Source organism: Scyliorhinus torazame, chromosome 6, assembly GCF_047496885.1.
Source record: "Scyliorhinus torazame isolate Kashiwa2021f chromosome 6, sScyTor2.1, whole genome shotgun sequence".
In the NCBI taxonomy this organism is placed as follows: domain Eukaryota; kingdom Metazoa; phylum Chordata; class Chondrichthyes; order Carcharhiniformes; family Scyliorhinidae; genus Scyliorhinus; species Scyliorhinus torazame.
In genome coordinates this window covers 21,172,787-21,187,634 of record NC_092712.1, presented here as the reverse complement: position 1 = coordinate 21,187,634, position 14,848 = coordinate 21,172,787, and the positions used below count along the sequence as shown (strand labels likewise).

The window sequence follows — 14,848 nt, the reverse complement described above, 5'->3', positions numbered from 1 at the left end:
AGTCTGATGACTCTTAGTCAAAGCTAACCGACGGAGAAAGTGGGAAATATTTATACTGTGGAGTGAGAATGAAAGATGAGTCATAGCCACAGAAACCCAGGGAAACCGGGTGCTAATGGCCACAGGAACCAAGGGGAAAGAGTGCTAATGGCAGTCCCCAGAGAGAACAAAAGGTGTGGGAGGCCAAACAGCAGAGAAACTAACATCAGAGGGTGAACTGTGGCAGATGTAGATGTGGGGGAGGGGAAGGTGGAAGCAAACAGGAGAAGGGGTAAGGGCGGTGGATAAGATGGGGGGGGGGGGGGGGGGGGATAAATATATATAAAGAAAGACAAGAAAGAAAGAAATGGTAAGAGACAGTTGAAATGAAATGGGATGAACACAAATGGGTCGAGGTGGGGCAAAGCTAATCATCTGAAGTTGTTGAATTCGATGTTGAGACCGGAAGGCTGTAGCGTGCCTAACCGGAAGATGAAATGTTGTTCCTCCAGTTTGCGTTGAGCTTCACTGGAACATTGCAGCAGGCCAAGGACAGACATGTGGGCATGGGAGCAGGGTCTTTTGTTAAAATGGCAAGCAATGGGAAGGTTAGGGTCATGAATGCGCACAGACCGAAGATACTCAGCAAAGCGATCACCCAGTCTGCGTTTGGTCTCTCCGATATAGAGGAGACCACATTGGGAGCAGCGAATGCAATAGACCAGATTGGAAGAGGTGCAAGTGAAATGAGTGTTTTGGGCCTGGGATGTTAAGCATGGAAGAGGTAAAGGGGCAGGTGTTACACCCTCTGCGATTGCATGGGAAGGTGCCGTGGGTGATGGGAGAGGTGTTGGGTATGGTGGAGGAGTGGGCTAGATTATCTCGGAGGGAACGGTCTCTGCGGAATGCCGACAGAGGGAGTGAAGGGAAGATGTGTTTGGTGGTGGCATCACGCTGGAGTTGGCGAAAATGACAGAGGATTATGCTTGTTTGGGAGGGAGTGGAGGGGGTGAGGGTAGTGGTGCGGGAGATGGACCGCACACTGTTGAGGGCCCTGTCAACAACTGTAGGTGGGAAATCACGGTTGAGGAAGAAGGGACACATTTTCGAAGCACCATTTTGGAAAGTGGCATCATCGGAGCAAATGCAACGGAGACGAAGGAGTTGAGAGAAAGGGATGGTGGCCTTACAGGGTGTAGGGTGCAAAGAGCTGTTGTCCAGATAGCTGTGGGAGTCAGTGGGCTTATAGTGGATATTAGTAGATGGTCTATTGCCGGAAATGGAGTCAGCAAGGTAAAGGAAGGAAGGGAAGTGTCTGAGATGGACCAGGTGAAAGTGATGGAGGGGTGGAAACTGGAAGCGAAGTTGATGAATTTTTCCAGGTCCGGACGAGAGCATGAAGCGGCACCAAAATAGTCATCAATGTACCGGTAAAGGAGTTGTGGGAGGGCACCCAGGTAGGTCTGGAACAAGGAATGTTCCACTACCCCATAAAAAGACAAGCGTAGCTAGGACCCATTCGGGTACCCATTGCTACACCTTTGATTTGGAGAAAATGGGATGAGTTAAAGGAGAAGTTGTTGAGAGCTAGAACGAGTTCAGCCAGGCGGAGGAGAGTGGTGGTGGATGGGAATTGTCCGGGCCTCTTTAGGAGAAAGAAGCGAAGAGCCCTCAGGCCATCCTGGTGTGGGATGGAGGTGTAAAGAGACTGCACATCCATGGTGAATAGAATGAAATTAGGGCCCGCGGACTGGAAGCTGACAATGTGACGCAGGGCATCAGGGGAATCCCGGATGTAGGTGGGGAGGGAATGGACCAGAGGAGGGAGGGTAGAGTCAGGATAAGAGGAAATATGTTCGGTGGGGCAGGAGCATGCTGACACAATGGGCCTGCCGGGACAGTCCTTTTTGTGGATTTTGGGAAGTAGATAAAAGCGGGCTGTCCGGGGTTGGGAGATTATGAGGTTGGAAGCTATGGAGGGAAGGCATCCGGAGGAAATGAGGTCGCTAACGGTGTTGGAGATAATGGCTTGATGTTCAGTGGTCTGGTCATGGTCCAGGGGTAGGTAAGAGGAAGTATCTGAGAGTTGGCGCTCAACCTCTGCGAGGTAGAGGTCAGTGCGCCAGATGACAATAGCGCCCCCTTTGTCGGCAGGTTTGATGACAAAGCCGGGGTTAGACCTTACTGAGTGACGAGCAGAAAGTTCAGAAGGAGAGAGGTTGGAATGGGTGAGGGGGGCAGAAAAATTGAGACATCCAATGTCCCGTCAACAGTTCTCAATGAAAAGATCAAGGGCAGGTAATTGTCCCGTCGGGGGGGGGGGTCCACTTGGAGGCAGAATGTTGGAGGCACATAAAAGGATCAGTGGAACGAGGGGAGGATTCTTGCCCAAAGAAGTGGGCACGGAGGCGAAGGCATGAAAAGAAGAGTTCAACATCATGTCGAGCCTGGAATTCGTTAAGGTGGGGACGTAAGGGTACAAAGCTGAGTCCTTTGCTGAGAACAGCACGCTCATCCTCAGAGAGGGAAAGGTTGGAGGTTATGGTGAACACACGGCAAGGGCTGAGGTTGGGAGAAATGGGGTACGAGGGATTGGGACTGGTGGAGGGCCTGGGATGGACAGTGGTGTTGATACAGGGAGAAAAGGGGTACGAGGGATTGGGACTGGTGGAGGGCCTGGGATGGGCAGTGGTGTTGATACTGAGAGAAATGGGGTACGAGCGATTGGGACTGGGCGTGCCTAGGCTGGGCAGTGGTGTTGCTAAGTTGTTGAAGCTTGCGTTCCTTAACCTCTGCAAGAAACAGGAAAAGATTCTTGTGAAGGCGTCGAATGATGCAAAGTATGAAATGTAACTGGGGACAGGGACAGCTTTGAGGGCGAGTAAAACGGTGCTGCTGGAGAGAGCTGTCCAGAGCCTTCATGTGGTGACCCATGTGTGGTGATACACCACTGTACCTCCCTACCATTGTACATAGTATATAATAGTTGTGCGTAACGTGGCCCTGTAATACTGTGTATTGTACTGTAACTCTGCAGAGGTTCGGTCACTGGTAGGTAACCCGACCTGGCCACGGAGAGCTCCGCCTTAGCCACTCCCCCGGGAGTCAGTATAAGAACCTCTTCTGGGACAGGCCCCATTCTGTCTGGGGTCGTCTGTGTCGGGTAAGCCTCCCATGTAGTATATTAAAGCCTGAGTTAAAGTCTCACATGTCTTTGTGGTTCTTGACGCTTAGCGCATCACCATGGCACTGAGTGTGGCTTTCAGGATGCGGCGAGAGCAGCAGTTGGAAGAATGTTGTACATCTTGGAGGTATCTGTAATCCTGGAGGTTACATGCAGGGTGGAATTTAAATTGAAATCCCCGTGGGGTAAGCCGGAGACGAAGACAGTCACTGAGGAAGGAAATATGGCTGCGGAAGCGAGTCTTGGTTTCATACCTTGTCCAACACTAAGAGAGAAATGGAAAGCAGTGAAGGTGGACAGTGGGGGAGGGACATACGGAAATCCTGTCGGAGAGAAGAGCAGTACTTGTTCAGGGTAGGCATTCCTGGAAGAGAGGTGGCAGTGAGTTAAACACTGGATAAAAGCAAATTACTGCAGATGCTGGAATCTGAAACGAACATAGCCTCTGATGTTAGTTTCTCTGCTGTTTGAGCTCTCACACCTTTTGTTCTCTCTGGGAACTGCCATGACCACTCTTTCCCCTTGGTTCCTGTGTCCATGACCACTCTTTCCCCTTGGTTCCTGTGGCCATTAGCACCCGGTTTCCCTGGGTTTCTGTGGCTATGACTCATCTTTCATTCTCACTCCACAGTATAAATATTTCCCACTTTCTCTGTCTGTTAGCTAAAACAAAGAGTCATTGGACTCGAAACGTTCGCTCTTTTCTCTCCCTACAGATGCTGCCAGACCTGCTGAGATGTTCCAGCATTTTCTCTTTCGCTTCACAGGTGTATGTTATGCTGTCCTCTCTGTCGACATTTAATACGTCCCAAAACAATCCAAAATTATTCTTAGCTTCTGTTCTTTTAACAGTCTGGTAACTTTCGACCCTGGACATGTTCTTCCGGGTGAGAATCGGACATGCAATCGTCCCTCCAGCTAAAGCCAGGCATAATTTACAACCTCATTTTGATTCTTAACAAATTTCATAATCACAGCATCGTTACAGCACAGAAAGAGGCCTTTTGGCACCTTGTGACATCCTGTCCCCCTCCTGGAACCAGGGGCGTCATTCTCCGACCCCCCGCCGGGTCGGAGAATGGCCGCCGTGAATCCCGCCCCCGCCCCCGCTGAAGTCTCCGCTCCCGGAGATTGGGCGGGGGCGGGAACCCGGCCGCGCCGGTTGGCGGGACCCCCCGCTGGATTCTCCGGCCCGGATGGGCCGAAGTCACGCCCAGGAATTGCCTGTCCCGCCGACGTAAATCAAACCTGGTATTTACCAGCGGGACCAGGCGGCGTGGGCGGGCTCCGGGGTCCTGGGGGGGCGCGGGGCGATCTGACCCCGGGGGGTGCCCCCACGGTGGCCTGGCCCGCGATCGGGGCCCACCGATCCGCGGGCGGGCTTATGCCGTGGGGGCACTCTTTCCCTTCCGCCTCCGCTACGGCCTCCACCATGGCGGAGGCGGAAGAGACTCTCCCCACTGCGCATGCGCGGGAAACTGACAGCGGCCGCTGACGCTCCCGCGCATGCGCTGGGAAACTGACAGCGGCCGCTGACGCTCCCGCGCATGCGCCGCATTTCCGCGCCAGCTGGCGGGGAAACAAACGCCATTTCCGCCAGCTGGCGGGGCGGAAATCCCTCCGGCGTCGGCCTAGCCCCTCAATGTTGGGGCTAGGCCGCCAAAGATGCGGAGCCTTCCGCACCTTTGGGCCGGCGCGATGCCCGTCTGATTGGCGCCGGCTTTGGTGCCAGTCGGCGGACATCCCGCCGTTGGGGGAGAATTTCGCCCCAGGTCTGTTCCTTCTTTGCAATAACAATCAAATTACCTCCTGAAAATCTTGATTGAATCTGCCGCTACCACATCCTGTGGCTGCGCACTCCAGATATTAACCACTTACTGTGTGAAAAGGCTCTTCCCCATGTCACCATTACTTCACCCCCACCCCCACTCCCGGCCGACACAAGCACCGGGGAAACGTTCCTCCCAAAAGGACTGGGGCAATACCCCCCCACCAAAACGCACCTTCCAAACCCACAACCGCTACCATCTAGAAGGACAAAGGCAACAGACACATGGGAACACCACTGCCTTGAGGTTCCCCTCCGAGTCACTCACCATCCTGAACATAGGAACATAGCGATTAGGAGCAGCAGTAGGTAATTCAGCCCTTCGAGCCTACTCCGCCATTCAATCAGATCATGGCTGATCTCTTCCTGGTCTACAAAATTATGAGAGGTATGGACAGGGTGGATAGCAACAAGCTTTTTCCAAGAGTGGGGGTGTCAATTACAAGGGGTGACGATTTCAAGGTGAGAGGGGGAAAGTTTAAGGGAGATGTGCGTGGAAAGTTTTTTACGCAGAGGGTGGTGGGTGCCTGAACGCTTTGCCAGCGGAGGTGGTAGAGGCGGGCACGATAGCATCATTTAAGATGCATCTAGACAGATATATGAACGGGCGGGGAACAGAGGGAAGTAGATCCTTGGAAAATAGGCGACAGGTTTAGATAAAGGATCTGGATCGACGTAGGCTGGGAGGGTCGAGGGCCTGTTCCTGTGCTGTAATTTTCTTTGTTCTTTGTTCTGAAATCCACCTCCCCACCTGTTGCCCATATCCCTTTCACCCATTTCTAAAATCAGAAATATATCTATCTCCTTCTTGAAACCATTTCATGATCAGATTCCACTGCTCGAGGGACAGCGCATTCCACAAATTCACCATTCTCTGCGAGAAGTAGTTCCTCCTCATCTCAGTTTTAAATCTCCCGCCTCTCAACCGATACCTCTCGTTCTGACTTGGAAATCAGCCCATAAGACCATTAGATATAGGAGCAGAAATCTACTGAAGAGAAGTGGGGGGAGGGGCATTAAAAAAATAGTTAGGGTACAGGCCCAACATGTTCCCTCTAGGGTGATAGGAAAGAGTTACAAGCCCAGAGAACCACGGATGACCAGAGATATTCAGGATACAATGAGAAGGGAAACAGAGGCATTTACCAAATACAAGGAAAGCAAATCAGCGAAGGCATTAGTGGAGTACAGAAAATGCAGGATGGAGCTTAAGAAAGCAATTAGGAGAGCAAAGAGGGGATATGGGAAAGTTCTGGCTGGTAAAAGTAGGGAAATCCCAAGATATTCTATAAATATATCAATGGGAAGAGGATAACCAGGGAGAGATTAGGGCCCATTAAGGACAAAGGGTGAAATCTGTGGGTGGAGCCAGAGGACATTGGTCGGGGGTTGAATGAGTATTTCGCATCTGCCTTCACCCAAGAGAATGAAGATGTAGGTGTGGAACTCGGGAAAAGAGACTGTGAGGTTCTTGAGCAAGTTGTCATCGGGAGTGACAAGGTATTGGAGGTGGCCAGGTGTGTAGATGAGGGTAGTGCACCTGGACAAATATCCAGGTCCAGATGAATTGTGTCCCAGGATACTGTGGGAAGCGAGGGAGGAGATTGCAGGGGCTCTGACCTAAATTTTCAATTCCTCTCTGATCATGGGGGAGGTGATATATGACTTAATGTGGTTCCACTATTTAAGAAGGGATGTAGAGACAAGCCAGGGAACTACAGACTAGTGAATCTTACACCAGTGGGAGGGAAACTGTTGGAGAAAATGCTGAAGGAGAGAATCTATCTCCACTTGGAGAGCCAAGGTTTGATCAGGGATAGTCAAAGAACAAAGAAAAGTACAGCATGGGAACAGGCTCTTCGGCCCTCCAAGCCTGTGCCGATCATGATGCCCTAACCAAAAACAAAACCTTCTGCCCTTACTCAGTCCGTATCCCTCTATTCCGTCCCTATTCATCTCATCCAGATGCCTTTGAAATGTTGCTAATGTGCCTGCTTCCACTAGACCCTCTGGCGCGTTCCAGGCACCCACCACTCCCTGCGTGAAAAACCTAGTCTGCACATCTCCCTTAAACTTTCTCCCTCTCACCTTGAACCTGTGCCCGTTGTAATTGGCATTTCCACCCTTGGAAAAGTCCTCTGACTATCCACCCTGTCTGTGCCTCTCATAATTTTGTAGACCTCTATCAGGTCTCCCCTCAGCCTCCGTCTTTCCAGTGAAAACAATCCTAGTTTATTCAACCTCTTCTCATAGCCAACAACCTCAAGGCCAGGCAACATCCTGGCGAACCTTCTTTGCGCTCTCTCCAAAGCTTCCACGCCCTTCTGATAATGTGGTGACCAGAACTGCACGCAATACTCCAAATGCGGCCTAACCAAGGTTTTGTATAGCTGCAACATGATTTCCCAACTCCTGTACTCAATGCCCCGGCTGATGAAGGCAAGCATGCCATATGCCTTCTTAATCAGCTTTGACAAAGGGTCACCTGGACTCGAAACATGAGCTCTTTTCTCTCCTTACAGATACTGCCAGACCTGCTGAGGTCTTCCTGCATTTTTGTTCTTGCCTTCTTAATCACCTTGGACACCTGTGTTACCACTTTTAGGGAACTGTGGGCCTGCACGCCCAGATCCCTCTGTACGTTAATGTTGCTAAGGGTTCTGCCATTTACAGTATAATTCATACCTAGATTTGATCCTCCAAAATGCATCACCTCGCATTTGTTCGGATTAAACTCCATCTGCCATTTCTGTGCCCAAATCTCCAATCTATCCATATCCTGTTGTACCCCTGACAATCCTCGGTACTACCAGCAACTCCGCATTCTTTGTGTCATCCGCAAACTTACTAATCAGACCACCCACATTTTCCTCCAGATCATTTATACATACTACAAACAACAGAGGTCCCAGCACTGATCCCTGCGGAAAATCACTAGCTACAGATCCCCATTCACCTTACCCTTTCACCGCTACTCTCTGCCTTCCACAACCAAGCCAGTTTTGTATCCATCTAGCCAACCCACCCCGAAACCCATGTGATTTAAATTTTTGTACTTGTCTACCATGTGGGACCTTGTCAAATGCCTTATTAAAGCATGGCTTCGTCAGAGGGAGGACATGGTGAGCAAATTTGATTGAATATTTTGAGGAGGTGACCAGGGGCGAGATTCTCCAACCCCCCGCCGGGTCGGAGAATCGCCGGGGGCTGGCGTGAATCCCGCCCCCGCCGGTTGCCGAATTCTCCGGTACCGGATATTCGGCGGGGGTGGGAATCGCGCCGCGCCGGTTGGCGGGCCCCCCCGGCGATTCTCCGGCCTAGATGGGCCCAAGTCCCGCTGCTTGATTGCCTGTCCCGCCGGCGTGGATTAAACCACCTCTCTTACCGGCGAGACAAGGCGGCGCGGGCGGGCTCCGGGATCCTGGGGGGGGCGTGGGGCGATCTGGCCCCGGGGGGTGCCCCCGCGGTGGCCTGGCCCGCGATCGGGGCCCACCGATCCGCGGGCGGGCCTGTGCCGTGGGGGCACTCTTTTCCTTCCGCCTTCGCCATGGCCTCCACCATGGCGGAGGCGGAAGAGACCCCCTCCACTGCGCATGCGTGGGGATGCCGTGAGCGGCCGCTAACGCTCCCGCGCATGCGCGCCCGGCAATGTCATTTCCGCGCCAGCTGGCATGGTACCAAAGGCCTTTCCCGCCAGCTGGCGGGGCGGAAATCAGTCCGGCGCAGGCCTAGCCCCTCAAGGTTAGGGCTCAGCCCCCCAAGATGCGGAGGATTCCGTACCTTTGGGGCGTCGCGATGCCGGACTGATTTGCGCCTGTCGGCGGACATCACGCCGATTACGGAGAATTTCGCCCCAGGTGTGTAGATGAAACCAGGTGTGTAATAAAATTTACAAGATAATGAATGGCTTAGATAGGGTGGACGTAGGGAAGTTGTTTCCATTAGCAGGGGAGACCAGGACCCGGGGGCACAGCCTTAGAATAAAAGGGAGTCACTTTAGAACAGACATGAGGAGAAATTTCTTCAGCCATAGAGTGGTGGGTCTGTGGAATTCATTGCCACAGAGGGCGGTGGAGGCCGGGACGTTGAGTGTCTTTAAGACAGAAGTTGATAAATTCTTGATTTCTCGAGGAATTAAGGGCTATGGAGAGAGAGCGGGTAAATGGAGTTGAAATCAGCCATGATTGAATGGTGGAGTGGACTCGATGGGCCGAATGGCCTTACTTCCGCTCCTATTTCTTATGGTCATATGGTCTTATGAGAGCAGTTCAGCTGCTTGAGTGACTGGGGCTCTGTGTTGGGTCGCCTATTATTCATCATTCAAATAAGCGACATAGAAGACTGGTGAACCTTAGCTGTACTCCCTCTATGGCAAGAATATCCTTTCTTAGTTAAGGAGAACAATTCTGCACACATTACACCAGGTCGGGTCACACCAAGGCCCTATACAGCTGCATTAAGGCATTCATGCATGCGTACTCAAGTCCTCTCAAGTCCATTTTTGGTGGCAGTGCCAGCCACCCTGTCCAAAGGGCATGCAGTTGGTGGCCTCCAGATCCCTTGGAGACTCCCACAAGTGCTATTCCTTCTGATCACCGTTTGTGGGGATCAGTACCAGTCGCCAGAGCTCCCCAAGGTGAAGGGATTGAATCCCAAAGGCTCAGCTACTTTGGAAATCTGCACATTAGACTAAGGCTTACTGCTTCGCTCAAGTATGCAGATTTGCTGAAAGGTAATCTAACCCCTTGTCTCTCGGCTTTCACCGGCCACGTTGCGCCACGGCGAGTTGGTTTCCAGGTGCAGCGTGGCCGGGCAATTACGCCCTCAGAATTGTATTTAGCTCTAGGGAGCTGAATTCAGAGATCGGAGCCCAATTTGAAAGGGTGCCCCAATCTCTAAGTGAGCTTGTGGGGTCCCCACACCCCACACCCATGGGCCATGTCACCCTCCACACACATGGATACTACCCCACACCCCCAAAGTGAGGACACCCTGCTATGGAGTCCCTGGGGATCCCCACTCTTCAGGCTCCCACAAGCCTCCTTACAGCACCCCCCCTCCACCCTTCCAGGACCCCCACCCATCACCCCCTCCCCCCAACCTCCCAGAAGCCCCTACTTACTTGCCCTGCACCCCTCCACCCTTCAACCTGCCCGCCACCCTTATTTCTTGGGCATGGTCTCTCTCAGCCCCTAACCCTTGGCAGTGCTACCCTAACACTCTGGCACCCTTGCACGTTCTGCTGGCACCCAGGCAAGTGCTCCTGCTGGCTTGGCAGTGCCACCTTGGCAATGCCAGGGTGGAAGTGCCAAGGTGCTGTCTGGGCAGTGCCAAGGAGCCCGCGTTCTAGGAGGAGGGCTATGGAGCCATCCTGCACTTACCCTGGCCACCCAAGGGCCTCACATGGCCCGGGAGACCCCCAGTGCCATTCCGCCTAGTCCACGTTTGTGTGGCCTGGCACTGATTGGTGCCCGGCTGCAGCCTCCCCAGGGAGGCCGGAGAATCAACAGACCCAATAAATCCCGGGCAGGTAGGTTGTAAGTAGGTTTAGGACCTACTTCCTCGAGCGTCATTTGATCCCGCCCATTTTGGGTGCAATGACAGGGACTAGACCAATCAGAGTCTGATGTGACTCATTGTCCCCAAAGTCCATACGAAGGCCACTTTCCGCACCCACAATGCACTATCTTCCCACCCTTCCTCTACCAGCAGCCCCCCCACACCCCACCCAGGGACCCTTTAATTAGAGAGACCCCCAAGGGGACCCCATGAATAGGGAGATCCCCACCCCCGGACCTCCTAACTGAAGGAACCCCCACACAGAGACCCCTAACTGGAGGAACCCCCCCCACAGAGACCCCCTAACTGAAGGAACCCCCCCCCCACAGAGACCCCCTAACTAAAGGGACCCCCTCCAGAGACCCCCTAACTAAAGGGACCCACCCCACAGCGAACCTCAACTAAAGTACCCCCCCATAGGGACACCTTAGAGGGACTTTGTCAGAGACTCCCTAATCAAAGGGATCTCCCACAGGGACCCCTAACTAAATGGACCCCCCCCCCACAAGGACCCCCTAACTAAAGAGTCCACCTCACAGGGGCCCCTGACTAGGTGGACCCCTCCCTACAGGCACCCCCCACCCCACAAAAGAGACACCTGTCAGGAAGCTAGAGAGAAGACCAGACAGGGGCAGTGAAAAAAATTATAGCTGTAACACTTACCTGGAGGCGCCACATGCCACAAGCATAAGAACATTAGAACATAAGAACTAGGAGCAGGTGTTGCCCATTTGGTCCCTTGGGCCTGCTCAGGGCTGATCTTTTTGTGGACCCAGCTCCACTTACCCTCCCGCTCACTGTAACCTTTTATTCCTTTACTGTTCAAGAATCTATCCATCTTTGCCTTAAAAACATTTAATGAAGGAGCCTCAACCGCTTCACTGGGCAGGGACTTCCACATTCACGACCCTTTGGGTGAAGAAGTTCCTCCTCAACTTGGTCCTAAATTTGCTTCCCCCTTATTTTGAGTCTATGCCCCCTAGTTCTACTTTCACCCACCAGTGAAAACAACCTCCCACATCGATCCTATCTGTTCTCTTCATAATTTTATATGTTTCTGGAGGATCCCCCTCATTCTTCTAAATTCTGATGAGTATAGTCCCTGCCTACTCAATCTCTCCTGATAAACTAATCCTCTCTATTCTGGAATCAACCTAGTGAATCTCCTCTGTACCCCCGCCAGTGCCAGTACATCCTTTCTCAACTAAGGAGACCAAAACTGTACACAGTACTCCAGGTGTGGCCTCACCAGCACCCGATACAGCTGCAACATGACATCTCAGTTTTTAAACTCCATCCCTCTAGCAATGAAGGACAAAATTCCATTTGCCTTCTTAATTACCTGCTGCACCTGCAAACCAACTTTTTGCGATTCATGCACAAGGACACCCATGCTGCAATTTTTTACCATTTAAATAATAGTCCATTTTGCTGTTATTCCTACCAAAATGGATGACCTCACATTTACCAACATTGTACTCCATCTGCCAGACCCTTGCCCACTCACTTAAACTATCTATATCCCTCTGCAGACTTTCAGTGTCCTCAACACACTTGGCTCTACCACTCAGCTTAGTGTTGCCTGCGAACATTGACATATTACACTTGGTCCCCAACTCCAGATCATCTATGTAAATTGTAAACAATTGCGGGCCCAACACTGATCCCTGAGGCACACCACTAGCCACCGATCGCCAACCAGAAAAACACCCATTTCTCCCCATTCTTTGTCTTCTGTTAGTTAACCAATCCTCTATCCAATCCTCGATCCAATTACTAACCCCACAGATCCATTAGCTGCAAGTCATTTATAACTTTCTAGCAGTGGGCTGTGATTGACAGCTTTCACAAATCAGCTGCAGCCTTGATTCATTCATCTCCCTTCATGAATGAGTGGCATACTGGTATTATCACTGGACCAGAAATCCAGGGTAATGCTCTGGGATCCTGGGATCGAATCACACCATAGCAGATGGTGAAATTTGAATTCAATAAAAGTCTGGAATTAAAAGTCCAATGATGACCAATGAAACCATTGTCGATTGTTGTAAAAACTCACCTGGTTCCCTCATGTCCTTCAGCGAAGAAAATATGCCGTTCTTACCCAGTCTGGCCTACATGTGACTCCAGACCCACACAGCGATGTGCTTGACTCTTAACTGCCCCCCACTGAAATGGCCCAGCAGGCCACTCAGTTCAAGGGCAATTAGGGACGGGCAACAAATGCTGGCACAGGCTGTGACGCCCACATCCCATGAACAAATTTTTAAAAAAGTGCTGAAACTCTAAGGTTTACAAACATCAACCACATCAAAAAGCAGTAAGTAAGTGCAAGCAATCAGACGCTGCATTTAGGAATGGACACATGGAGCCTCCAGGTAAATGTTACAGGTATAATTGTTTTCACTGCCCCTGTCTGGACTGCTCTCTAGCATCTAGACAGACCAGATAGGGGGGGGGGTCTGTGGGAAGGGGGTGGGTTTGTGGGGGCATCACGCTCATCAGGGGATCCCTGTGGGCAGTCCCTTTAGTTAGGTGTTCCTGTGGGCGGTCCCTTTAGTTAGGTGTTCCTGTGGGCGGTCCCTTTAGTTAGGTGTTCCTGTGGGGGGTCCCTTTAGTTAGGGGGCCCTGTCGGAATCCTTCTAGTTAGGGAGTGTAGCCACCTGGGTTGGCCAACTCCCAATGTAAAATGGGGAACAGCAAAGGCTGCAGGGAAATTCAGCCAACACAGGCAGAAACCAGCAGGCGCAAGTTAACGTGTATTAAACTCTGCAAAAGCCCAGACAGCATCGATACAAGCAGCCATCTGCATAATAATGTAGCAGCCATCCACATACTAATAAGCAATCCCCGGGAACAATCGCAACATTTGGGACAAACAAAGCTAAGTCAGACTCCCCGGCGCCAGCAGGAGCCAACACAAAAGAGGTTAACGAACACCTCAAGACCGCCCAACGATCAGGGAACCGCTCCAGGATTGGAGAAATCGAACCAAGCGATTGGAACGAAGTCCAATCACTTGGAACCAGATACAGGGTCTGCCCCGAAAGGCGAGACCCCTGGGGACTATAAAGTTAAGCCCCCAAGTTCAAATCGTTCTTCTTGACCGGGTCACTCAGCAACGCGAACCAACCTTAACCGTGGCCGGTTCAACTGCCGCCGATATCCAGTAAGTCTTAAGTTAACGCTCGCTACGAGATAGGCGCTCCTAGCTACCAATCCATACCAATTTCGAATCCCGCAGACTCAGAACCCGAATGAAAGACCATTTGTTCCCCTGACCTGGTGGGCCAGTCCGAAGCTAAGTATTGGCCTGTTAGTTATAGAAGTAGCTTAGACGTAGAATTTCTGCATGAGTAGCGATTACTGTGTATAATAAATGTGCTTTGATTTGAATCTTACTAATCGGTGTATTGAGTTATTGATCATTACTTGAACTTGAACCTCGTGGCGGTATCATGAAGATACCTGGCGACTCGAGAGCAAAGGTTATAAAACAGAGCCAATTGAACCAACCAAAAGTTAGCAACAGGAGTCCCTTGGTCGGGAGAGGGGAAGGGGGTGTCGGGTCACCAGCATATTGTCATGGGCAACAGGAGCAGTGGGAGTTGGTAAGTTGATAAGTTCCATCTAAGATGAAGGAATTGAGCTCGAGGTTGGGTGGACTTTGATAGTATAATACAAATTGGTTCAGCACTCACCTGTTGCAGTAGGGATTGAATTGTAGTGGACTGCATTGATGTTTTAAATGCTGGTTATGGTGCTCATTACAGGCCGGCTGTGAAGGCTCAAGATTTAAATTCGAGCTTATAATTACAAAGTCACTAAATCATTTCCCTTTATCCATATTTTACAGTACCGAGTGCTTTACAGGGATGAAGCTGCATTACACCGTTAGTAAAACATGACGGTCAGAAAAATCATGGGGCCTCATCCAGTTCACGGGAAATCCTGAAAATGATAATGATGCTATTGTGAAGAGGATGTAGTGAAAGTGGATACAATGGGGAGGTTTGCTAAGTGGATGCTGATGAGGTTCCCAAGTGCATTAACCCCCATGAAACCCTAATCCCCGTGAGCCTTGTGGAATACGAACTTCCCCACTAGTGGGGTGAGTCGCACCCAACTGGGACTCGCAAGTAGACTGTATAAAAGATGGGGACCGGCATGTTGGTAGTCCCAACTGGGACTAATATTGTGGGTGGGATTCTGGTTCGGCGCTCCCCCGCCGGCAATGGGATCCTCCGACCCGGCAGCCAGCCAATGTGGTGTCCCGTTGTAGGCACCCCCCCACGCCA

At 51.5% G+C, this 14,848-nt stretch overlaps 1 protein-coding gene across 6 annotated transcripts in view; it reads left to right on the top strand.

The window, feature by feature from the left end:
* LOC140424705 (uncharacterized) overlaps positions 1-14,848 on the top strand; it is a 429,538-nt gene that overhangs the window by 196,683 nt on the left and 218,007 nt on the right. The gene's annotated exons all lie outside the window — the stretch shown is intronic.